The 24,669-nt window shown below is 41.3% G+C and overlaps 1 protein-coding gene across 5 annotated transcripts in view; it reads left to right on the top strand.

The window, feature by feature from the left end:
- KLHL29 (kelch like family member 29) overlaps nt 1–24,669 on the top strand; it is a 387,198-nt gene that overhangs the window by 182,973 nt on the left and 179,556 nt on the right. The window lies entirely within an intron of this gene.

The following is a 24,669-nucleotide window of genomic DNA, read 5'->3' as shown; positions in this document are numbered from 1 at the left end:
CCCTGATAACTATGGAGGGTTTGTTTTTTGTTCTTTTTTTCTTTTTTTTTTCTTTTTTTTTTTTTTTTTTTTTCTATCAAACATTTCTTGTTGCAGTTGAACAAGTTCCCTACATTTCCTGTGGAAAGAGAGAAGAGGGGTTTGGTTTACTAACCTCTGCATTTTCCTTTCAGTCAGTCAGAATTTCTTTACTTTGTCATCATTGAAAAAGACATTTTTATGCAGATCACGGTTCTGTTTATTATCAGGTTGATTGATTCCTATATATTCCTTATATGTTTTCTAGTGTCTTCAAATGGTTCAGGATTGGGACTTAAGACTTTTTTAATTAAGTAGATTTATTATATCTTTCATTTATTTCTTCAGCTACATGAATTAAGCTTCTTGGAGTGATTTTCATAGATTCTGTTCTTTAATCCTGAAAGCAGCTTTGTTCTCTCTTGTACCTTAACATCAGTTAAAACATTTTTGGGAGGGGAAAGAGGAAGGTTTTAGACTGAAAACAAGTCTAGGACTTGGCAGATCCAGGGGAAGGATGATGATTGATCAGGTCTTGTCTTGATAGTGTGGAGTTTTATGATACAGCTTCTTCCATTAGAAGAGATAGAGAGAAACCTGCTAGGTCACAGAGATAAGGTGTCGTCAGTGTTACTATGAATTCACTTCATTAGGGTTCATATCGTACCTTCTTCTGTCCCAAAATTAGTAACTTGAAAAATGTGACTTCCAGCTGATTTGAGAGCAGGACTATAAGTCTTAACTCTGGATTCCTTCTTGCATATTAAATGCAGTCCATAATATTATTCTGAGTGTGCTATTTTGTGATGGACTGCTTTTTTTGGCTTTTATTTTGCATCTGACATTGGTGCCTCAGCCCTCTGCCTCCCGGTCGCTCTGCTGTTTGACTCTTCCTAACACTGCCATGGTGTTTGCAAGAGTGAATTCTGCTATTACTCCAGGGTGCTTTCAAAGTCCTTCTTGTGGTCAAGTTCAATTCCATTTATTTTTGACATGTGTTTCCTATTCAGAGACCGCAGTGCATTGCTTTATATTTCTGTCAAACTTTGTTTCATAAAAACTTTATGATTCTTCTTCATTGTCCCTCTTTCTGCTGCCAAGCACTGAAGTCCTTAAATTTTTACTTTTTTTTTTTTTTTAATAGACATGGCATGATCACAACCTAGGGTAGAGGGTCAGGATGAAACATCTACATCCCATGGTTATCATGGCAGTGAATAATTGCTTCCAGTCTATTTTTTATGCTTTTCTCTATGATTATACATATCATCCTATGGTGTGAATTTCACAGTATGCTTTTAGAGACTCAGGTGCATCCCATTTAATTAGACACTTAAACAAGGTGCCAAAGTTAGGATGATCCCCATAGAATCAGAGGAGGGTGCCCAGCAAAGGTCTGACCCATCTCATGACTGACCAGAGAGGGAGCTTTGGGAACAACCTGCCTGGGACACTTCTTTCAAGTGCTAGGGAATGATATCCAAGTCAAAGTTTCCCACTTTCAAATACTGGAGTAGATGAAATTGCTGTGTTCCTTGATCATTTATTTACTCATGTGCTTGCAGTCCTTTTACGCATTTGTACCTCAGCTGAACATCACATAAAGTCTGTTACAGGCTGCAGTGAATTAATCCAATGTGCCCTTGAGAATGGTGGACACTCTGTGTTGTTTGAGAGTTTGTCCTTGATGGGAGAAGTGGAAGCAGTGACATTGTCATCCTACCAGGGACCATGGCAGGTGATGAGCAGAGGGAGAGATGGGGAAGTCAGCAGGAGAAAAATAAGGCAGATTTCAGGGTGTTATTTTGCAAGGGAAAAACTAAAAAGATGGGATTATTATTCCATATACCATCTTTCTTCTGGTTCAGAAGTAGAAGTTGCTAAGGTGGAAAGAGTGCCAGAAGTGAGATACGATTATAGTTCTGAAAAAGGAGGAAGTGAAGGGCTGTCATTGAATGTTCACATAGGCAGTGACACTTGGGTACAGCCATCCAGACTGAGAAAATAAGAGTTCTTTTCCTCAAACCAGCTCTGTAACCTTGAAAAATTTGCCTGACTTCTGGCATTGACACCTCCTCCTGGGAGTTGTCCATCTCACCCATTTAGGACATAAGGTCACTGGATTTGGGTGGCCTCCTGCAGTGCTGTGCCAGTGCCCAGCACAGCTGGGATCACATTTGGACCCCAAGCCATACTGAAAGCAGAAATACTTTAATACACTGCCAGCCTAGGCAGGAGGAAATTGGGAAGTGCTCTGTGAAAACTTGGAGTGAAATAACTGCTTTTCTCCCAGCAAACCACCTGGGAGATGTGTTTTGTTTTGCTTTGATAGCTTCTGACACTGTGTCTTATATTGCGACTTGTCAAATTATGTCAAAATTGTGATATGCTGCCGTGTTACAAACCGTATTTATTGCTAATTTCACACTAAAATGTTATTCCATATCACTTTGTAATCTGGTGCCATATTTACTGATTTTTGTATTCCATCTGGAACTTATCAGCCTTTCCATGATGTCTGCCAGTAGCCCAAAAGTTCCTTCCTTGATCTTCTCTAATACCCAGGGATAACTTCCATCTGGTCCTAGAGATTTGTTGCTTTTAAATTCCTCTAGATTATTTTCTTTCTGTCTCACTGGTGCTGAAATCAGCTCAGATTGTGTATATGACATGGGCATTTTTTTTCTTTCTTTTTTTTTTTTTTTAAAGGCTTTTAGACTATACTAATTTATTTTTAGCTTTCTGGATATCCTGCAGTTTTCTTCAATTTTCTCTCCCATTCCCTCCCATGATTCCAATTCTTCCCATGATTGAAATACTTTTGTAATTCTCCATTAGGAATTAGTAAAAGAGCAAAAGCAAGAAATTAATGTCCCTAGCCCATGGGGCTTTTCACAAAGTTAGATGAAATTAAAGCAAAATAATGGGTAGAGACACAACCGAGTTTTTTACATTCTTTGATTTTCTTTTCGTAATTTATGTAGTAAATAATTTCTTCTTTTTTTTTTTCTTTTTTTCTTTCCTTTTCTTTTTTGAGGTATGTGACTTGTTATCATTAGAGTGAAATTACTTACCAAATGGATTTTTATGTTGTTTTGCTGCTTAGGGTCATGACATGTATTTATTATTTTTGAAACACAAGTAGTTTTAATTATTTTGCTGCTACTCATGTAATTCTAGATAGCTGCTAGCAACTGAACTTTTACATTTTTGTTCATGTTGTTAATAAAGTATTGTTTTTAAATTTGTGAAGGTTTACTGCTGCTCATCCATGTAAATTAAAACAATAATTTTCAGCTTTGGTCATACTCCAGGATAGTCCATTTCACATTTATTCCAGGTCATATGCTTGTTCTCCTCTTTATCAGATCAAAGCTACCCTTGCAGGTGTGTCAGGAGGTTGGATTACAAAACTGTTTCCATAGCCTGAATATTAATAATCTTGATAGCCTCCACTTTTCTTTTAATTCAGCTTGCCAGCAGACTCTACATACCTTAACATAAACATTGCTGCCTTTTGGTTTAATATTTAGTCCTTCCATGTCTCCACAGCCCCAGGAGACAGCACAGGGCCCCACATCTCTAAAAACATGCATTTCAGCAGGATGTATCAGCTCCAGTGATGGCACCAAGGGTGGCCCTCACAGCTACCTTGCATCTTGGATCAGTGGAATTTATCACTCTGAAATCCAGAGTGCTCAAGGGAGTGAGTTGCTCCTTGTGAGTGAGCGTGGAAGAACCAATGTCTAAACTGAATTTTCTATGGGAAGCTGTGTTTCCAGTGTTGATCTGAGGTTCCAGTTAATGTCCCCTCTGCAAGGAAGGTGGTGTGAGACATTAGGAGCTTCTCTGCTGCTGAGCTCCCCATGATTAAGCCCCTTAGAGCACTGCTCTGGATATTCATGGTCCAGAGGTAGGAGATGTGGTTGACTAAATGTCAATAATTATCCCTACTGGTTATAATTAAAAGTTGTAATTCATACTGTTTATCAGTCACAATTCTGTTTTTCCTTCTGGTGACTCACTGGCTGAAGCATAGCAGATTCATCACAGGTTGAAGCATGGCTTTTTATTATTAAAAAAGGAAGGAAAAGGATTTTCAATTGGAAGATCAGAAGTTTGTTGCATTCTCATTTCTTCATTGGAGACACTTCATGTCTCTTTATTAAAATTCCTCCAGTAGAGATTATACCTTAAGCAGAGTCCAAATTAACTTTTATTAGATTGAAGTATCTTATTTCCAAAATCAGCAGTTAATACCACCTCAGAATAACTCACAGTTATTAATTTAGTTAAGAATGACAATGGAATTTCACTTTGTTTTTTCCTTTGGGTCAATATTTTCTTAATCAACTTTAGTTTAACCCAGATTAAATTTCATTGCATAACTTCTCTTTTCTAATCAGTTTATAAACATGTACAGGTAAGCTAACTTACAGAGAGTGAAGGAACTTTTTGAGGGAAGCACCAAAAGAAGCCTTTGTCATAGTCAATGTGCTAATACTAATAATCTTATTTTTCAATAGGTCCTGCTCTTCTTCCCTCTCTGAGAAGTAATAGTCTGTGCAGCCTGGGATTTGACAGAGAATAACAAAAGCTGCTACTCTGTTAAATTGCAAAGATATTTCAGTATGCCATTATAAAAGCAGTGAAAAAGAAATTAAAAGTAGATGCTTTATTGGAGCTTACAAAGCTGTTAAAAAGGGGGAGGGGGGAAGAGGAAGCAAAGAAAACCCAAACTAAGCAGAAGTACCTTGGAAGTGCCTTGTCACCAGTGATGCTGAAGCCTAAGTGCTCCAAAGGAGGTGCAGAAATGCTGGACTTGCTGATTCCTGGTAGCACCACTGGGTCTTGTGTTCTGAGAGTTTCTTGCTGCAGAAGATTTGCTTGGAAGGAGCCAAGCAAGGGAAGCTCTGATGAGGCAGCTGCTTTTCCCTGCCTCAGTTCAGAGGGAGCTCCTGCTGCAGAGTCACTTGCCAAGGTGTTGGTTGGGCTCAGACCTGGCCATGCCCTTCCTCTCCCTCAGGTTTGGTTCACAAGCTTCGTCCACTCCTGGATGTGGTTTGGGAGAGTGAGTTGGGATTGGGTTGGGATTGCTTTTGTTCCTTCAGTGGAAAACTTTCCACCTTTTGTTTTAATCAGGATGTTTTCAGAGTTATCCTAGTGGTTCTGTCAGGGGTAACTCAAATCAAACCCCACTCCTGTTCCAAGATTTAAGCATGCATCTGTGAAAGTAAGATGTCTAAATTTTCCAAATTTCAACTCAACTATTTACTCAGTATTTTAATATCATTTTTCCTTCCGTCTCCTTGCAGTCTTAGTTCCTTGTCTTCTTAGTCACTTGTCTTAGTTTCCCAGTTAACACAATGTTTTATGCTCAGATGCCTCATATTAAAAATTGTTTATAGCATCAAATAAAAACATGCATAAAACATCTTAGCATTTGTGTAAATGTAATCAAGCAGTTATAATATGGAAAGTCTGTATCCAAATAAAAGTGTTAGCAAATATGCATCTGAGGAAAAACTTGCATAATCCTTAGCACTGCAAACACTGGTGGTTGATACCCTCTAAGAAGTACAGTTTTACACCTATTAATGTTTTTCTAATTGTTGTAGAAAAACAAAGTGCTTATATATGGATATTTTAGGGGAGGTTTGGTCTTTGTTTCTTGGCTTTTTTTCTTGGGTTTGGGGTTGGGGTTTTTTTGAGGTTTAAATTGGAGGCTTAGTTTTCCTTGCTGAAAGAAAAGACAGTTTACAATTCTAATAGTATATCTGGTGCATCACCCCCTTCTCAATAATTCAGTGTTACCAGGATCCTAAAGTTCTTTCTCATCACCAGGTACTTTCCAAAGGTACACCCATTTTTAAAAAGTTCTTATGATAATCTTCACAAAACCACTGTCTTGTACATGAGGGCTGTGTGGTTATTTTCTGATAAGATGCCCTTGTTGATTTATTTGCTTATTGTCAACATGATTTCTGGTTCCCTGCCTGCTGCAGAGTGTGATTTGTAATTAAGGATGCCTCGTCTGAAGTAATCTACAGAAAGCACCATGGTAACCAAGAGACAAACAAGTATTTTAAGGTCAGGTGTAAAAAAAATACATACTACAAACTGTTCATCCCAAAATTGCATTTGGGATCCTCTGTAATCTCATGCTATAGTAAGAAACCTGGCATTAAGGCTAAGGAGAACGTGTGGTCTTTGGTACTTGTGATCTGTCTTAGGTTGGTGGAAAGAGATCCCCACTTAAAGATTTTATATGACTCCACAAACCCCCTCATACAGTGACCCCAGTACTGCATGAGGGGGTGCTGACACAGTGCTAATGCCCTAGCAAATAAGAATAATTCAGAATGGTTGTATTTAAAAATACATTTGCTCACACATTTCCATCAGTTGCAGGATGGAGAAGTCTGATACAAGTTCACTCCAGATGTTTTCCTTTTTCTGTGAATATTTATGGTTTTGCTTGCAGAAGGAGCAGGAGTTAAACAAACACCTTTTTGTCCTTACACTCTCTAACGTGTTTTGTTTTGGAAAAATTCAGTGTACACATAAATGTTTAGAAAAAAATGTCCCTCAAGCTCCCACTGATAAGCATGGCTCTGCTGGAATTTGCCTGTCCTTTTTGCAAAAGCACTTGCATAGGTAAGATAGCATCTAGTGAACCTCTGGGAAGGGTATATGCTTGTTTGTATAATGCAAAGCAAACAAGGAGATGGAGAAGATATCCTGTGTTTGCAGGAGCAGCATTGGGCAGAGGGTGTTTACTGCAAATGCACAGAGAACTTTTGCCTTGCATATTTATTTAGCAATAATACACCTTCACTTCAGCACTGCTCAAAAAGTTAAAGGTCATCATGTGTGGATTCAGACCTTTATGTGGGTAGAGTTAAAAGCTGGAGGTAGCTCTGAAGGATATTGCTTCTATTTCATCAGTAAGGCTGGATTTGCTGGCAGAGCTGGGAGGTGATACCCCCTTAGCAATACACATCAGGTCATTTGTATCCTGCCTGCAGTGCAAGGTGCATTTCTTCTGCTTGCATTTTCTAGTGTAAGCAAACATAGCAAAAATACAATCACAAGAAATCCAAGAGCGAGGGAAAAAATGTAGGAAACCAAATAAACTCCCCAAATCACCCCCCATGCTCAGAGTAAATGAAGATGTAGCAGTGCACACAGATCTTTGACTTCAACTGTGCCACCTGCCTGTACCAAGTAGGAGGCTCTGCTGAATGCTCTGCTGGGAGCTGTGCAGAGAGGTGTGGTGTGTAAGACTGGTGAACTTTTGGGATGGTTTAGGATGGCTTGAAGACTCTGTAAGGATTTATATGTACATTGTTGTGTTCATGCAGTGTGTTCAGGCTAAGACAAAAGCCAGTCCTTACCTGCAGAAGTGCAGTCCCAGCTCAGCTGGACTCAGTGACTTGGCAGAAGTCAGAATTTCATCTCGTGTGTTTGGGTAAGCGCAGAGAGACCCTGAAAGGCTGAGCTGCTCTGGCAGGGTGGGAAGAATGACTCTGTACCTTGACTACACCTGTTCATAGGCTTAATAGAGGCTCATTTATGGAAAAGTTGCATGATCTTTAGAAGGGCTCCTGAAGAATATTTTTCATGGTAGAAAGACCGTCATGCACTGTAGTGAATGAAAACTGAGATTATGCTGTGCAAAACTCTGTAAATCTACAAATCACTTAATTCTGTGAATGGAAATGTTTTCCTTCCAATGTTGGGGTACAAGAATTCTTTTACGTGAATTCTGTAAGCTTCAGAATTCAACAATGGCAGAAATGTTCTTTTTTATATCATCAGATTTGGATGATTCCCTTTTCAGGCAGTGCAAAAAGTAAGTTGGCTGCTATTGTCTGCTTCACCTGTCTTATTTTCTTTCTTGGTTGTTATTGTTCTTACCCAGAATATCCTACTGCTTGATCAGTGTCCTCATACATGGTTTGTTTTATTACACCTACTTAGAATACTTAAAATAGCTCAGTGGCACTTGAAGAATAAATCTGGAGTTAATTTGATTACAGTGGTTATAAGATGTAGCAATTAAGTGCAATAATTTTTAAATAGTATGATTTTATAAACATTGAATGAACATAATGTAAGCTGCAGATAACTCCTGCAAATTTATAGTAAACAACTTCATTGTTTATTTTGACAAACCTTCTGGAAGCTTGAAATATTAATTTACATTTTTATAGAAGTTGTTCATGCCAGTAAGAAGAGAGAACACTGTATGTATTTTAAAGAGTGCACATTTAGGACAAGAGATTGAGTGTCTTCATGAATTTTTTTGAGAAACTACTTTAGGTTTCTTAAGCAGGGTATAAAATTAGTTTGGGGATGGCCCAAAATTCTAACTGGTTTGGAATCTCCTCAGTCTATATTGTCCAGTAAAGGAATGAAAAATTGTTCAACACAAACCATAACAGTCATCTCAGTGAGAGATATGCAGAATTAAATGTGCTTCCAAAGTGTCTTTGCTATCCTTTTTGAAATTCAGTGGTGAGATCTGGGCCCTGAGTAGATGGAAAAAGTCATCAGAACAACATGGGGCTGGGAGAACTTGAGCAAAATGAGAAAGCAGCTCCTGAATCAGGGAAGGCACGTATTAATTATTTTGGCTTATTTGCTTTGTTCACTTCGGGCTGATTTTTGTAAGCCATCGTTCTCCAAAGGGAAAGACAATAGTCCATTGCCTTCAGGTGACAAGAAGATCCTTTGTTACTGCAGTAATTCTTCACAGTTTTTGAAGCCATGGGCACACATATAAATACAAATGAAGAGCCCTCTAAGAGCTCGCACATGTAAAGACTGCAGGTAAGCAAACCTTTTTAAATAAAGGGTTTTTTTAAATAATGAGGCAATAGCAGAGCTTCCTAATTCAGTGCTTCACTGGCTTTCTGTTGAGGATGCTTCAGCTCCCTTGGGAATTTAAAGCCACTTTTTAGCCTGCCTCACTTCTGAAGGCAAACAAATTAGCTTAAATTTCAAATGTACACATGTGACTCAAGATCCTTTTGCTTCTCCAGAGGGGCACACTGTGAGAAAACAATGATATGTTACTGCAGCTTGGTTGTTACTTCTTGTTTGACAGTAACTCAATTTCTTGTGGTCATCTGTGTATGACCTTAGTCCTGTGTAGAAGAATTTGTTGTAATTCAAAAAAATTCCATTAAATTCTCATTTTAGTTCAGCCTTTATACATCTGTTTTGGTGCTGTTTTGCTTGCATTGTGTGTCAGTCCTAAGGTCTTAGCCTTTCAACTTCATGTGTTTGTGCTGTCAGTTGGGTAAAAAACAGGGGATTGACATGGAAGAATTAAACTGGAATGAGACATTAGATCAAGTATAACACAAATTGTTTTACAGGTAAAAAAAACCTTATTACTGAAAGTTGAGTGCAATAAAATCTACATTATATAGATTTAAGATTTGATAACCAAAAATTTAAAAAAAAATATATAATAGTTTCCAACTGTCAGAGAAGTATGTTTTCATTTCATGTCCCTGACTCCTTAATGTCTTTTCAGCTTAACCCATGTCCTATCCCTGCTCATCCTGAAGCAGGGAGGTAAACAGATGTCCCTCTGAATGATGGGCAGCAGTAAAAGTCTTCTAGCAAAAAACTATTTTTACTTCTGACTATTGCCTAAATTTTTTTTGCTAAGTTTAAAGTGATAGTTACAGACTGTAGGAAACAAGAAAAGTGTATTGACTAACTGTATCAAGTGAAATAAAAGTAATACATGTTCCTTATCACCTTTGCATCAGAGGGCTTTCACAGCAGCATCTCTGTATTTGAGTTGCTTTATTTTCCCCTCAAATCCACAGTGGCTTTGTCCTCTTGGTGTCTTGGCTGCAAACACAGCCTGTAAAGGCATAAGCCAAAAGGGATCTTGGGGTTGTGTTTGCTTTCTATCATATACAACAAGACTAAATTTGGACTTGGGTAGATCACCTTCACAGTATAAATGAAAAATCAGATTTTTTCCTCTTTTATTTTCTCTGGTTTTATTGCAGTGGGTCATGGAAAGAAAGCCTGGAGGGACATTCTGCAATGCATTTTTCTTCCTCCTGTCTTATTTTGTACATTTGAACTACTTCAGCAATTTCTCTCCTTTTGCTGGACAACTCCTCAGAGAAATTAAAGAATTATTTATTTATGATTATTAGTTTCCTTTCAGCATTTTAAAAAATGTCTTCAATGTTTGAATCATGCCAGCAGGCATCACAAGCAAAATCTGTAGCAAAGAAAACAACAGTATAGCAAAAATAATGACAAATTCTATCCAAAGAGAAGGGAAGAGAGCTGTTCAACAACAATAATTAACCAAGTTTCTCCATGCTTCAGATGTCTCTAGAAACCACCTGACAAATTGATGGGGTTTGGGGTATGCCCTGAAGATGGAGAGGTCTGAGCTTTTTCCATTGTAGCTGAGGAGAGTGGTTAGCTCCTAAGCCTATGTGAAAGGCATTTATTTTTATAAACTTCTCAGTAGCCATAAAAATTAATGTTAATCATTAATGTTTATCAAACACTGTCCTCTGAAGATGCTGGGTATGCTTCCATTTCAGGCAGGTTTCTGCTAGGCAGCTTTTCCCCTTGGAACCAGTTGGAGGAATACTGTTCCATTATTCAAATTCATTCATTCTGGGCTCTTTGGGTATTTACTGGAAAATATGAGCTCCCCGTGCTCTGCCACCCTGCAGCAGGCCATCAGTGGAGGCACATCACAGGGAGCCATCTCTGAGCTGTGTGGAACACAAAGCTGGCTCTTGCCAGCCTCCTGAATTCACTTCATCTTGTCTCCTAATTCACTCTCATAGCATTTTCCCTTGCAGGTGAAAGAAGTGGGGTTATGCCTCATTATTAGAGAGTTTCAAGCAAAAGGTTTTGCCTTCTGAACTCTTGTGCAGTCATCACTCCTTGGTTTCTTGGGTGGATGGCAGCTGCCTAATCACAGGGGGAACAGAAGTATGAACTCAGGGCAGCAAAGGACAGGGCATGCTGGTGAAGGCACAAGAGTTTCACTGCAGCCTATCCCACAGTCTTAGCCAAAAGACAAGATTAGATTTGGGTTCTTGGGACAGAGGCTGAACGGTGCCTTCCTGGAGACCTGGATCTCACCAAAGGTCAGAGATGTGAACACACCCCCAGAGGACCCTGAATTTCTTCACCCTTCAGCAGACACTGAGGACAGGCTACAAGGGATAAGAAAATCTCAGATTGTCGTTTCCTTAGAACATCAGAAGCTGATGTGTGGCCATCACATATTACAAGAAACCAGTGTTACTTTAAATCATCTCCTTTGTTCCACCAGTTGTTTTTCCTCCCAAGATCCAGGGTCCCTGTCAGGAGTGCAGCTCTGTTTGGCAAAGAGGACACATTTCATAATGGGCCTTCCATTTCCTACAGATTGTCTGAACTGTCAGATGAGCAGGATTCTCTTGTGGTAGCACCAGAAGCTCTCACTACAGCTCCTGGCCTTCAAGGGTCACCTCAGAGATCCTCATTGTTTTTGATCTTTTCATTATTAAAGCGAAAGAAAATAATTTTTCAAATCTTTCTGCTCTATTTCCTTTGAATATCCACTTCAGATATTGCAGAATAATCTTATCTTTTTGTAGATAAGGCTGTTCCATTGAGAAGGCTGTGGGTGATGGCTTCCCTGTGCTCCTTTAAGGTCTTGATCTTGGTTTTTTGAAGTTAAATTGCCAGAAAGGACTTTCCCTGGAGAGCACATGCTGGATTTTTTTCCCCTTATACGTCCAAAGAGGTCTGCATGTTCTTTTGAAACCTGTGGGTTTTGTGGTCACAGAACATCAGTTACCCTAATTAAAAGATTTTTGTAATGTCTTTTTATTTTAAACGATGCAAAAATTCTGTGGTGAGATGAGCTAGCTGGAAAAAGCTAAATATGCTTATTGTGCCAGCCTGCAGCCACGTTACATCCAAGCTGGGCTTCCTCTGGCATTTAAGAGTATTAAACCATCTAAAGGGAGTTGCTCCCATGGTCAAGGAACTCCATTTATTTATATGGAAACTGGTCTAAAGTGTTCTGAAAGACAGGATTTTTCTCCCCATATGACCTGAAAAGGATCTTTGTTCCTTGAAGCTAAACCCTTGACATTGCATGGAATCATGTTACTGGAAGCGCTGTGACTGGGAGTTTCAGTCCCCATCACTGTCTAAGGAAGCCCTTTCAGAACGCTGCTTTTCTGCTGGTGTGTTCAATGACATGTCATGACCTTTCCCTATAAAGGAAAACATCATTTTTGTTTACCCCCTATTAGCAGGGAGCAATTATACAACCCCATGCTGTTATCTCTCTCCTGTCAGCTTCCTTGCCATGTGCTCCCTGCAAGATCCAACTTCCATGGTGACAGATTGGACCATGAACTTATTTCCAATGGAAAACAGTTTGCAGCTTTTAGATCGAGGTTATACCTGCTAAAAAACACTGCTATTTAGACTTGGTGAGCTCACCAGGAGGATATTAAATAGATTATCTAATCTGTTTGTTTCTCTTCCTCCGGTTGACATCCTGTCAGTTTTGTTGTTAGTCAGAGTTATGAAAAATGGACCTGAAAGGAGCCCACAGCATGTGAGCTTACAGCATGTTTAGAAGGTAAGAAAATTGCTCAGGGTGTCCTGCATAGAGATTTCTCTGGATGAAGACAGAAGGAGAAAAATCCACTTGTACCACTTTGAACATGCTCTCTTTTAGATTACTACACAGCCAAAAGGTAAAGTGTAACTCCTTGAGAACTGTAACTGAGAGCAGCACTGTCCCAAAAACAGAAACAAGAAGAAGCACTTTTGAGATCCTTGAGGTATTTTTCCTGTTCCCTATTCATACTCCTTTCAGTGCAGCAACCAAGCAGACTCATGGCATGTCTGCTGCCAAGATCCAGAATACAGCCAGGGGAGCTTCCCCAGTGGGGGAAGTATTGTGAGGTCAAGGCGGGGGTGTGTGCACACTCCTGGTACCTCCATGGGTACAATTACAGTCCCACTCGTTTATTCTGTAGCTCAATCAGTTCTTGAAATGGCCACTGTTGGTTCAGCATTTAAAGTGGATCTAAAACCACAGCAATTAAGCCCAAGCCAGCACAAGGTGAAAGGCCTTTGAACACATAACCAATACCATGGCAAGCACGAGAGGCTGATATCCCTGCTCCATAGATATAAGGAATTTCTGTTTCCATTTCTGATAAAATGAGTCCCCACAGTTTTAGTGTAACCTGATTTAACAGGATTTGAGCTACTGGCTTTTTACTTGTTCCTTGCAGACTGTTCCAAGGCTGGTCAAGAGAATTTGAACAGTCCTGTTCTTCCCTTTGAGATACAGGGACACAGGGCTATCCTGCTGCTGTTGGTGTAGGATTTCATGTAATACTGCCTTGATCCTGAGCTCATAGGGTAGTAGGTGCTACCAGAAGAAAGTGCAGTACGTGGGGAGGGTGTCTGTGTCTATATGCAGACAGATACTCTTAGGAACATACGACCTGACAGCGATTGCTTTGGTTCCATCTGCTTCTGTTCTCCACCCAAACATGCATACTTCTACCAAAGAAATAAAACCTCAAATTACTTGTGTGGTCTGCAGCCGAGCTACCAACAGAACATACAGATATATATATTGCATGAGCCAAGCCCTACTGTTCCCAGGCAGATCAGCTTCTTGCCATCATTTCAATTACAGAGTTTTGTTTTAGTGTGAGATGAGTAAGAATCGTGAGTTTTGGCCCGAGACTGCTTCAGCAGTTATGTGTCATGCTTAATTTTACTGCACAGCAGTTTGCCAGATATACCATATTGGAGACGTGTTGATCTTTGTAGTTTCCAAAACTGACACTTCCTTTTCCAGTCCTGCCTGTTAAACTATTTCAGTTGGACAACACTGAGCTTTTGGAAAAGGCTGATGCTGCACCCCATTTTGTTACTGTATTTTAATTCAAGGGTTTAGTCAAGACTTACATGCCAGTTCAGGTTGTGATTTTTAATTTATTGGTAAACATAGTGATATTGCGATGAAGCCATATTACAAACACAGATACACCCTTGGCTGATCCAGTGATGGAGAGGCGTGCCAAAACCTGTTTTGCTACCCGTCATCTCTTGTTTCTCTGTTGTTTCTAATTTTTATGTGAACATTCTGGCTTTCTCTTCGCTATAGAATTAGTCCTGGTCATATCAGTACAGCTTATGCCTCTAGTGCAGGCAGTGCCATAGTCTGCTTTAAAGCCATTATGAATGGTCAGAAAAAGTGGTGTGAAGGACTTTATTGCAGAGTTTTAGGATTAGGGCCATGACCTAGCTGCTGGAATTTCAGTCAGGAGTCATTCCCAGGTTGGCCAGAACTTGAGGATGTTTTGGTTCCTTGTGCGCTGAATTATTAATCTCCTCTTAGGTCTCAGGTGGGTCTGGCAGAGCGTATGATGACAGGAGGAAAACAGGTTTTTCTATAAACTGTAGCTTGAGATAAATGAAGCAGCTGCTGTTGGTCTTAGGCCTTGTTACCTCTGTGCATTGTTCTGTGTATCTGCCCTGTGGAATATCACATAACTGTAGAACCATGGAATGGTTTGGGTTGGAAAGGTCATTAAGGGATCATGAAGTTCCAATTCCCCTGCCATGGGCAGGCACAGCTTCCACTGGACCACGTTGCTCCAAGCCCCATTCAACCTGGCCATGAACACTTCCAGGGATGGGGCAGCCACAGCCTGGAGTTGTCCATCACACTGGACTTAATGTACCCCTCATCTGTCTGGATGTATCTTCACCAATCATCTTAAAAATGTACTAGAGAACAAACATACAGAGACAAGTTCTTCAAGAAATCAACATGTGGAATTTTCATGCTCATGTGATTTTTTTCTTGTAAAATGAAATGAGGACAACCTAATTTCATTTTCTTCTCATTAGGAAGAATTCTGTTTTTATAGAAATTCTTTCTTTCTGACACAGATACTTGCATTTATTTGTGATTGTTTCATTTGAGACTGGATGAAATCAGTAAGTGCCATTGGTTTGTGCATCCACTGGGATAATCACATGAAGCTCTGTCTGCTTCTGTGTAGCTCTTGTTGAGATCCAAAACTGTATTTATTTTTAGTGTGAACACAGCCAGAGAGAAAAGTTAATCCCAGCATCTTGAATGCAGCATTACCTAAAGGCTGATGATATAGAAATAATTGAAAGTAAGTACAGAAAAGTTGTTGAAATAAATTTTGACATAAAAATGTAGGCTGGTTCATAAAAAGTTGCAGTGACAATAGGTTATAGTGACAGCTTTTCAACAACTGTATAAGCCTCCAGATGGAAGGGAATTTGGCTTAATGAATTATAGGCAATCTGTGTAACACAAGCTCCTTTTATAGGAGTGGCTCAGAATAAAGAATAAACTTATTCATACTGGCATGTGTTAAATAACATCATTGTTAAAAACATGGGATTGAAGAGACTGAGAAATGAAGGAATTAAAAACAGACCCCAAAAATACTGTTAATATCTCAACCTTCGGGCTCCTGAGTAGGGCACTGACTGCTTTGTTTCAGAATGATCTGATAATGAAAGTTGTCAGTGGCCAGCTGTGGAGGCTCACAGCCTTCTGGTGGTGAGGTGACCCTGCTGCAGAACCTCCACCTTTATGCTCTTGCTCTGGGTCTGGAGTAGCCTGAGCTGGTTAAGGTTGTTACTTACACCTGGGGACAGATAGTCAGAGCTCCTGAGAGCACTTAATTCCCAACCTGTGGCACAGACAGGCCACATGACCTTGGCAAATTACTTAATATCTGCTTTCCCATCCAGAAAATGATGATAATACTTACCTGCCCCCAGGAGAAGCATTTGGGCTTCATTAAGGATTAGGACATGCTATTAGTTTAGTTAGTTGTGTTGAAATGTGCTCGGTAAGCAAAAGTTATTGTTAAATAATGAATGAGGAGAAATGCTGTCAAAGTAATCCAAAGGACTGAGCCAGTCTGAGAGCGGTGACTGAATAAAATCACATGTGCCATGATGTCAGAGCAGGGGAGTGCGACTGAAAACTAAGAATAAGCAGCAGATGTCAGTGACTCATTAAAATAACAAACTTGCATTTCTAATTTTGTCAGCGTACCGTGGCACTTTCGATAGGACGGATTAACCGCTGATGAGCTTGTAGGATTTTTGACACACGTGGCGGTGAGTTAAGGACGTGGCTGTAGCCTTCTGCCTGCCTTGCTGGATCTGTCTGTGCCTGGCTTACGAGGCAGGATTCAAATACACTGACTGAGCATTGAGAAACGCAGGAAACTTCTGTGAAGCTACTAATCCTGGATGTATAAAATTGCTAAGTTCTCTGGGTAGGGAGCGCTTTATTTTGATAGGGAGTATTTTTCTAGCAGGTCTGTGACTTCAGAAATTTTCAGGTGGTGTGATTGGCATCTTCCAGCTGAAGCCAGCAGCCATGTCATGGATGGATGCATTTACTGTGGAAGTGGAACCAGTACAAAGTATTAGGTATTTTCTTACAGCAATTATCGTAAGGATATGTAATTATTTATCCCACTCCCTGTTTCGTGAGTGCAGAAATCTTAATTGTACTGGCAAAGCAGATGTGTATGTTTTGTCAGCGCCACTGTGTGTTTTTGATACTCCATCTCCTCAAACTCTGTGAGGACTCATTTTTCTCAGCACATTTTATACTTAGGAGCACCTGGATCGTTACCCGTGCACCTCATGAAGCCTTTTTCTAACTCATTTTCCTAATTAGCAGCCCATCCCTGCCTCGTGTGGATAATAACGCTTTCATCCGTGGATAATAACACTTTCATCCTTGCACAGGTGAAGGGATGCTCTCCACAGCAGCCTTTTTTTTTTTTCCCTTTGCATCTCTAAAGTGGCTTAGCGTTATTTTGGGGATGGGTTTTTGTACCAACCCTGGGCTCTGCCAAGGCACACTGGAGGTCCTGCCAAAGCCCATTGTGGAGCTGCTGGAAGAAAGAGTCTGGGAGAAGAAGGAGCTGAGTGGTTCCGTCGCCTTTGCCTGGCCTCAGGCACTGCAGCTCTCCCAGAACACAGCAGAGCCTTGTCCAGCCCTGAATGACAAGCAGTTCTATATTAAGGGAAACATGAAAACACAGCTTATTAGAAGCCACAGGGTTGATTGAAAGCGTAATAAATGGCAGCCTACCAACAAAGATTGTTGCTCTGGGTAGATAATCTGATTAGTAAATATTTATTTCATTACAAAGTCTCTTTTATGGTTTGATCCGTGTGCAGTCAGCAATTCTAACTGACCTCTTCAGCATTTTAAATGGGATCTGGAGGTTCTGCCATTTGAACCAGGGATACTATAAACAAATAAAAGAGTTTCAGTACTATTGGAGGTAGTGGTCTGAAATGCTATAGTATTTATTTAGAGAATAAGTGGCATTTGCTGTTTGGTTAGGCAGTTTGTTTATTTTGAACTGTTTAATCTTAAACTTTGAGAAGATACAGAAATACTGCACTCATCTGGGGACAGCTGAAAAACATTAATTCCTCAGTTACTGCAGTGTGGACATTCATTTCACCAGTGCTGCTCACTAACAAATTTCATAACCTAATGGCCCACAAATTGTTTGTACCTGGGTTTTCCAAGCACTGTAGCAAATGCTTTCTGCCTAGGCATGCCCAGACATGGTGTAATCAGCTATGAGGAAGAAAGCGAAAATATACGAATTTTCATCAGCTTTGCTGGTGCATTATATGTACCAAAACAAAGCAAACAAATCTGAACATCTTAATAGTAGCGTTATACATATGTATTGTTCAGTCATTGTCCTCAGAACTCTTCAATGTAATAATGTTCAAGGTCTGCAGATATAATAAAAGCATTTTTACTTTGTCCAGAGTATCAGATAAAGGAATGCAGATTGAGGAGAATGCAGCACTTTCTCCCACTGGAGGTTGTGGTTTTAGCTTTAAATTCAGTAAATGCTTAAGAGAACCTTATGAAATGTAATAAAGTTCTCTTTCCCTGAGCTCACACTCTCAATCTGAAATTGTATTGAGGGAATTTGGGTTTCAATAGTGTCCTTACGGAGCAGCTATGCTTATTACTTAGATATTAGAGATGCCCTGTTGATGTACAAGCGTTTGAATTCCAAAGGGAAATAAAGTCTGTATTTTCAGCTTATTATTGTACAATATTGTAGGCACTCTGCAGTAAGCGTCAGAAAAAAACCTGTTCTTTTCCCCTTCTAACTTTCACCACCTAACGTGCTGTCTTGGCTTTCCACCTCTACTGCAAAAGAAAACATCAGCTTAAATTTCCAATTCCCTAGTAAGAGGTTACGTACATTATAGCACTATTATAGCTAATGTAGTTTATGTACTTAATTCTTTGTGCTAACAGTGGTGGCCACATTCTGAGGTTGTCATGACACCTAGGTGCTCAAGGAAAGGACTAAAGTTACCCAAGAGCAGCCTGAGAAGTAGGCAGCATGTCCTCTCCTCCTTTGTCTGTTCCAGCACTGGCTTTCAATATCCTGCTGAGTTTGCCCTGTAAATACTGGGGCATGCCAGTGAACACACGTGTGGGATGGCTCACTCAAAGGAGCAGAAGCAAAACCATGCAGCAGGCACATGGAGGAAGTTGTGGATGCCTCATCCCTGGAAGTTTTCAAGGCCAGGTTGGATGGGGCTTGGAGCAACTTGGTCTATTGTGAGGAGTCCCTGCCTACAGCAGGAAGGTTGTAATGAGGTGATTTTTAAGGTGCCTTCCAAACCACACCTTTATATGATGATTTCTGTGTACTGAAAAGGAGCTGCTCTGCGTAAAAATGCCTTGTCACATCCCTCACTATCTCTTTTTAACTTGCATATGCTCCTGCAGCGTTGTGGGAATACCTTGCTTACAGCCTGGCTTGTGAATGCCTTTCCAGATCATCCTTTTTCCCACCCATGCAGTAGAAATAGAAAACTGAAAGCTCTCGGCTTTCTCTGCTCTCAGCATGAAACAGAGCATGGAGGGGATGCTCCAGGCAGGCAGCAGCTCCAAGTTAACTGTCAGGTCAACAGGGAAGGCCAGGAGCTGGGCAGTGTGCTCCCAGTGCAGCCGGGGTGATGTGCCTGCCTTTTGTAATGGACAGGGTTATTTATAAATGATACACTGAGGGATTCTGAGCTCTGCAAAGGCAGCGCCAGGGCAGCGTCAAAAAATACTTGAAGGTTTTAGTTCAGCCAAGATCGCTGGCCATGTTTTCCACAGCCCAAAATAAGCTCCAGAATGAGAGGGAATGAAAGACTTCAACTTGGTCTTAGAAGGACTTTCTCCACTTCCAGTGGTGCAGCCATTAAAAGAGGGACAAGCAGTGCTGGTGCAGGTATCAGGAGAGCTCCTCTTCTCTGTTTTATTTCTTTCTGACCCCAGCAAGTACAGAAATCTCACTGTTTCAATGAAAACTAAGGACAGGATTTGCCCAGCTGAAGTGAGGAAGCTTTGGCATTGACTTCAATCAGGATGGTTGGAGCTGAGCACCCACGTGACTTTTGGTTCATGATTCCTATGGGCAGCTTCAGCACTTTTGTACATAACTATTCTGCTTTGCATTTCATTATGTTTATTGAAGCTGTATTCTACCTCTAGATTTGGGGGGACTTAGCCCCTGAGGTTTATTGAGGAGTGGAGGAGAAAAGTCAGTCTTGTGCTGTAATGCCTTTTAGATCTTCCTGATGTAACAAGATAGAAGACATGTAATAATTTATTGTCACGTTAAATACTGATTTATTATTTTTCATGGCACATTTATTCAAAGCTTCATGCCATCAGGTTTGCACCATCACTCTGTGTGTGTGCACATGTTCACACATCAATACTCATTAATACTGGATGTCCTGTCAATTCCCTGAAGTGACACAGAAGTGGACCATGCATTTGAAAGTGTATATTGGCATTTAAGAACTGCCTGCATCAATCAAAGATTTTTCTCCCAAAGAAAGGAAGACCCCAGCCAAATAAACAAAAAGTCCTTCTGAGATGTGCAGTCTTTGCTGCTGAAATATTGAAAGGAATTTTTCAACCTAAAGAACAGTTTTTTGCAAAGCCTGTAGTACACAACTCACTGAGCTGAGTTGATGGCTAGAGGGGTGTGTTTTTGTGTGTTTCCACCTTTAGTTTCATGGATTGCTTAAGAATAGCAAGGAGGCAGCTCTTCAAGTTGAGGCTCCATACCCATGGCTGCAGCCTTCAGAGCCCTGGAGATGATGAGGCAAGCTGGGAAAGCCTGAGCAGACTGAGACAACTCAATAGCATCACCCATTCCACTAAGGCCTGATGAGCCAGTTGTGCTGCATTTCTCCAGCAAAATGCATATGTATGCTTTATGGCTAATAAATACACTGGAAAAAATTAAATAGGAGCTAAAATGTCCATTTCCAATAGAGTTCATTATGGAGAGAGAAATTTCCCATGCTCTTTTCCTGTGTTTTAGTTTTCGTTTTCATTGGGTTGAAGAGGTCAGGTTGTTGATAGTGCATCCTGTGAATTGTGGGTCCTCTGCAGGTAGATGGCAGGGGGCTGTCACCACTTCCCCACACATCAGGGCCTGGGAAATCCAGCTAGCTTTGGGAGTTACTTTTCAGTAGGTTGGCAAAAAGTTTGCTGGAAAGAAGTCATTAGACAAATAGCTTCTTTCAGAACAAAGTGGATGGTCTGACTTGGGCACCAAGGAGTTGATAAGCAATTTCTGGCAGTTGTCAGCTCATCACACCACTGGCCTCTGCATCCTTCAGCAACAGCCTGACTTCACATAGCATTTCCTTCCACTGCAAGTACCTGGCAGCTCCAAAATGGAAAGGGCTTTCATAAACAAACAGATCCTTGCATGGATCAGGGCTCAGGTCTCAGTCTCCCTGTCGCATTGCCATGTGATGCCTTTGCTCTCACCTTCCTCAGCTGGAATTTGAAAAAGCCAAACTCAGACTCAAGAGAGAGGGGCTGTGGCACTGTAGAGTTTTTGACCCCTAACTGATCAAATTGCTTCATGACTGGGCGTATCCACTGTGGGCCAAGGGGTGATGGAGGGCTCACAAGTGATCCTCCACATGTATAGATAATGTTGGTGAAATCCTGGTCTCCAAAGGGTTTCTAAACTGAACAGGGGCCCCATGTTCCTGTGTGGTACCCTGTCCATAGCACTCACAGCTTCACAAACAGGAAAGCCTGCCAGCCCATCTCCGTGAAGGTCTTGGGGTGGTGTCACCCATGACACGCTTGGCTCATGGGTGACATCAGACCTGAGTTGAACTCCATGACCACTGTTGGCCACCACTTCAGTCATGTCACACTGACTTGTCCAATATCTCTTTCAATTATGCCCTCTGTTCATATGTCCTTTAAGTAGTTTCTTTCCTAACTTCCCTCTGTTAACAATTTCATGCTAATATTTTTCATTTTTCCCCAAATGTCTGCTACCTGCCCATTTTGTGTCCTGTTTTCTGTTGAAACTCCTTTGCATTATGTATTCAGTAAGAAATGCCTTGCTCCACGAAATGCCTTCTGCCTGCAAACACCCCGTTTCCCTTAAGACTTCCAGCAATGATCTCTGAAAATATCCACACCACTTCACAGAGAGCTTGTCTCTGGTGTATTCAGATGTCAAACTGTTTGTGTCTCGGCTTGGAGCAGACACTGTCTCATTTGTTTGCAAAGCCCTACTGTGCACATGGGACACTTCTCAATAAATAATAGCACCAGATTTGTCTGCTGCATCCTATAGTAAAATTTCAAAATAACCCCAAACTTTTCACAGTTGAGCACCGTCTCTCCTTGCTTTCTTCCCTGCATTTTAAATTATGTTTTTGCTGTGCTTCCATTAAGCTTTTGCAATTGCATTCTTCAGTGTGTGAGAGCTCACCTTGCACAAAATCAGGCAAAAAATCAACTTACAGACTCCCTGTGGAGAATCTTCCTGGGAAGGCTGGAATTTCTTTTGATGAAGATGACACCATGGTCTCTAATACCACTTTCTTTTTCTAAGCCTGGAGACTGGGTGAGATGGAGGGTGAAGTGAGGAGCAGAAAGCTGATGCATTTCATGTGAGCTGAACACACCATGGATGTGGGGGATCTTACACCATCCCCCCACAAGGAAGGAAAGGACTTGTCATTCTCTGACTTTGCTGGGCCAAGCAGGGCTAAGCTGAGCAAGCTCCATGTGTCTTTTCTCCCCAGCTTTCTTGCCATGCTCACCTCTGACGTGTCCAGACCCCTGGCAGTAGCAGGGCACTGAGCAGTGAGATGGAACTTTGGTCACGGTGCTGTTTCCCTCCTCCTCTCCTCCCACCTCGATCCCTGGTGTTTCTTTTCCACTGGCTGAGTTGCATGAAGCATCCTGGGGTTTTTTGCCCATTGGGAGTAGAATAAAGCAAAATGGGGTACTTTAGTAGCTGTTGCAATTAAATGAGTGGTATTGTGGAAATCATCCAGGCAGTACCAGAAGAGCCTGAGCTGGAACCAGACAGCCCTGCTCTGTCCCTGAGTCTGCTGCTTTTGGTGCAGCAGTGTTGGCATTTTCAGGGATGGTGTGTATGGAAGCAAACAGGGCCCTGAGGGGGCTTGAAAGAAGAGATGTTGTAAATTTACAGTAGCAGCACTGTGTTGCTAGAGGTGCCCACAGGCCTATTTCACCATCCTGCTTTTCTGCCTGTTGTCCCTGCTGTTCTTGAACAAGCAGGATATTTAAATACATGAAAAATTGCTGTCTCCAAGGGACATTGCCTACTTAAAACAGCAACTAATCTGTGAGGTGACCAACCAACACCACCACCTGAGAGTTTTGGGTTTGTTTGTGCTCATGAGTGTGTCTGCACATCACAGCTGCTTCTCTGCTCAAGAGCCACTAGAGTATTGTAATATTGAGGAATCCTGTTCTTGCCCAGAAGCTGATTGCAAAACAAACCCTTACTGTCCTGACCTGCAATTTGTACAGTGGATGGCTTTAAAATTAGGGCTTGGCAAATAACTGATCCATCTGGTAGACTGCCAAATTGAAAAATATCATCACCAACACCAGTTAAATGCTCCTAGATGACTAAACAGCACTGGGTCTATTTCTTCTGATCTGTACAAGAGCTGCAAAATGAAGAGGAAAAAGAAAGTACAGGGAGAATGAGGTTTTACTGTCAAACGAGTCCAGTGCACTCAAGAAAAGGCTTAGTCCTTTGAAGAAAAATGGGGGAGACAAAGGCAGACTTCACAGAGGGGGAGAAGTGCATGGCTGCCCTTTCACCTGGTAACTCAATTCTGCACCGAGTGTGGCACTGGCCAGGGCTGCCATCCCTTTCCTGCCTGGTAGAGCCTGGATCCATCCCCCTGTGAGCAGCCAGCCTTGTGCAACCACTCTGCCCCTCCTCTCCCCTGCCACGGCTCCGGGCACTCAGGCAGCAAGGGGGACATCCCCACCACGGCATTACTGACACTTTCATATTCTCTCTGCTGATGAATAGTGCAGATATTTCCATCCAGCAGACTCCACAAAGTGAATTGCAGCCACATGGGAGTTTGGACTTCTTCCTGGACAGTGGAGGTCTTGTTTGAATCTGCCTCAGAGCTGGGCTACAGCAAGGCTCCCACTGTTTCCCACCTCTCAAGAGGACTATACTGAAGTTGTTTTCCTTTAATCTCTCCCATTTCACATCACCTCTGCTGTGCACCAAACATAAAACATGCTGTACATATACGTGACATCATACAGCAGTAAGTAGAAATTAATAAAAGTCTGCTCTTGTAGCAGATGTTCTTGCAACTCCCCAGAACAGAGCAGTCAGGCATTAAGGAAGAAAGAAAATTAAAATAGGCTGGAATAGCCCACCTGGCTTGATGTTATGCTGAAGTTTTGAAGAAGAAAGCAGCAAGAAGCTGGGAAGCATGGTCAGGGACGGGGCTCTGCCAGCAGAGTGAGAAGACCTGACCTCAATCAGAATAAACTGGGAGCCCCCAAAGGGTGGGTGACAGAAAGCCTTGGCAGTATCTGACATGAGAGAAGGCCAGCAATGTATCTTGGGCATAAATTGTAGTTGGCACTTCAATAATCTTGAAGCCCTTGCTTTGGCAGGCTGATAGATTTTTTCAAAATCAGATGGACATTAGAAAAATATATTTTTTGGACTAGATTTTAATTTAGGGACCAATCAACTATGCCATTGTCCTTTCTCTTAAAGTAAGGTCACCTCCATATCCTTAGGCTGTAGCATCCATGTTTCTCCCAGATATTCAAGTCTCTGAGACACATTTTAATTCATAATGTTGAAAATATCTTCCAAGTTTGCCAGTTCTTGTGATTTGATTGCAAGTTTTGCAGTACTGTGTGATTTGGAAAGGGGAAAATCTCAGCTGTGAAACTGTGAAGCTGTGAGGAGACATGTTTGGTTGGCGGGCTTTTTTTCCCCCCTGCTGGCTAATACCAAAGATCTGTTAAAAGTGTCCTGAATATGATGGGGGTTTTTTCCGAAATAAGTAGGAAAGGCAGTTGCATGTGCAAAGAAATAAATTTCTATGCCTGAGGTTTGGTTCCAGGGATCCCAGTGGGCCCATCACATCTGGCTGTGTCACAAGGTCTGAAGCCAAGCCCCCCACAAAGAGCTGTGCTGTTCATTCATGTTC

The sequence above is a fragment of the Passer domesticus genome, chromosome 3 (genome assembly GCF_036417665.1).
Source record: "Passer domesticus isolate bPasDom1 chromosome 3, bPasDom1.hap1, whole genome shotgun sequence".
In the NCBI taxonomy this organism is placed as follows: Eukaryota; Metazoa; Chordata; class Aves; order Passeriformes; family Passeridae; genus Passer; species Passer domesticus.
This window is presented reverse-complemented; position numbering and strand designations above follow the sequence as displayed.